Source organism: Dasypus novemcinctus, chromosome 4 (assembly GCF_030445035.2).
Source record: "Dasypus novemcinctus isolate mDasNov1 chromosome 4, mDasNov1.1.hap2, whole genome shotgun sequence".
In the NCBI taxonomy this organism is placed as follows: Eukaryota; Metazoa; Chordata; class Mammalia; order Cingulata; family Dasypodidae; genus Dasypus; species Dasypus novemcinctus.
In genome coordinates, this window is record NC_080676.1 from 78,682,478 (window position 1) to 78,684,973 (window position 2,496).

The 2,496-nt window shown below is 38.3% G+C and overlaps 1 pseudogene; it reads right to left on the minus strand.

Annotated features, from left to right (window-relative positions):
* Positions 1 to 1,949: 1,949 nt before the first annotated feature.
* Positions 1,950 to 2,291, minus strand: LOC101417493 (mitochondrial import inner membrane translocase subunit TIM14 pseudogene; annotated as a pseudogene).
* Between the last annotated feature and the right edge of the window lie 205 nt (positions 2,292 to 2,496).

Genomic DNA, 2,496 nt, shown 5'->3' on the forward strand with positions numbered 1-2,496 from the left:
CCTCACAAAATTCTCAAATTACTGATTTCAGTAATGTATTGATAAATAAGGCCAGGATAAATTCTGCCTTTTCCTCCCTAAACCTTACTTCAGACTTTGGCCGTGTCTTCTCAGCTTGTTATTATATGCCTCATCCCCCCTCTCTCCCATCAACTTTACCCAATGAAGGGCCTAACTTCTTTTCTGATTGTGGCATTAATGACTAAGCTGTAGTTATTCTTTCAGGGAATATTGTTCCTTCTGACCCAGTTTGGTTAATGACTCTCAAAGCAAAACAAATAATTAGTCATAAATTACTATCCAAGTTAAGTAGTAGAAGCACTGATGCCTTGCGAATCTTCTTCAGTGGCTTCCTCTACCATGGCTTTGTACCTCTGGAATTGTATCTGATCTGGCAGAGCACATAGAATACCATCTGTAGAAAATACACCAACTCATTTGTGCTCATATGTTCCCAAAATAGCAAACGTTAAAATACAGATATTGGTTCCCTGATACTCCTTTGTTCTGATGTTTGTTCTGATCTTTATGTCAACAAAATGCTAGCATTCAAAGAATCAAATAATATCAGATGGAAGGAATCTTAATTTTGTTCCATGTGAACCAAACTTTGATGATAAGAATCAGTTAGGGCAATTCTTTTTTCTTCTTCTTAATTTGTAAAGAAGCTTAAGATTACATAAAAGTTACATAAAAAATAAAAAGGATTCCCATATACCCCATACTTCACCCATTAACAACATCTTTCATTAACATGGTACATTAGTTACAATTGATGAACATATATTGAAGCACTGCTACTAACCATGGTCTATAGTTTACATTATGGTTTATACTTTGCATCACACAGTTTTATAGGTTTTGGCAAAATGTATAATGGCCTGGATCCATCATTGCAATATCATGCAGGACAATTCCAAAGTCCCAGAAATGTCCCACGTTACACCTATTTCTTCTGTCTCCCTCCCCTCAGAACCTCTGGTGAACACTGTCTTTATATCAATGTTACAAGTTCTTATATTACTAGAATAATAAGTTCATCTTGGTCCATAGTTGCATTCCCAACTAAGTTTGTTCATTCCTCAATCTTGAGGATTTGGGGATGGTGATGCCTTCCTTGCTCCAATTGAGAGGGGATTTAGATCCCATGGGGCAGATGGATGGAACTGCCTTGCTTGCAGTTACAGATATTCTCTGATTTTGGGGGTGGGTGTTGTCCATCATCCTCCTTTTCTCATTTGTCCTAGGCAAGTGCAATGAACTAGAGAGTAGCTCAGCTGAGATTCAGGGCTCAACCAGCACATGAACAGACCAAAAATTTAAGTCTCTGGGACAGATATTTAATGGGTATAGTGCTAATTATAGGTTCAAATAAAAGGAGCAGAAGAATCACATGTAGGGAAATTGTAAATGAGTCCAACTCTGTTACATTGGAAGCATATATTCCAAAGTAAGGCCCACTTACAGGGTGCTGAATTCCTGAAGATATCTGCCCTGCCTATAATGTCTAGATGTCTCTAGAGCCTTCAGGAACCCCCGTTTGAGACACTGTTTACTGTAGCAGTCAATGAGATCCTGCTGAAATGTACATGAGTGTAACTCCTGGAATGACCTCCCAACTCACTTTGAAATCTCTTAGCCATAAAAACTGATTTGTATTTAATATTTTCCCCTTTTAGTCAAGGTCTTTTTGCAAATCCATCACTAGTTGGCACTTTGTAATAATGCCTCAGCACTAAGGAGTCCCATTCCCAGGAGTCATGTCCCATGTAGGGCAATTTTTATATAAATACAAATTTACAGGTCTTTCCCTTGAACATTTCGATTCAATAAGTTTAAGCAGGGACCTAAGCCCTGTATTTTTTTTTCACAGCTTTGAGGCATTTTATTATAAAAAGTTGGTAATCATATACATAAATTTATATGAACTTAAAATTCATACATTTACTTCATTTCTTAGCTTGACATTCTAGTAAATCATTGATTTTGGCTGCTAAATAAGGAGATCCTCCTTTGTCTGGGTGATTTAAGAGCATAATTTGTCTATGAGCATCTCTTATTTTTCCTTTATTGGCAGTAGGACTTACACCTAGTATTAATGCTGCCTCCTGGTTTGTCATTTTGGGCTCAAATCCACCTGTGTGATAACCACCACTGAAGGCACATTTTGGGAGACTTTGAAAAACTTGTTTTACTTGAGGCTCCATATGCTTCATGGCTTGCAAAACACAATGACCTGCAAATCCTGCAGCAGCAACGGTCAGTCCAACTGCTACCACTAGACTGGCCATAGCTCAGCCTTGGCTCTCCTGCCTCCAGCAGGAGCGCAGTTCATCCCAGCCCCTAAGCCTTGTATTTTTAATATGTATCCTTGGTGATTCTTATGTCAAGGATTTAGAGAACACTGGTTTTACATCTCTCTTCTATTTTAGTCTAGTGTAGATGTACTTAGAAGAGACAGATGAAGGGCTAGAAGTCCAGGTTCTCAAGGCTTAA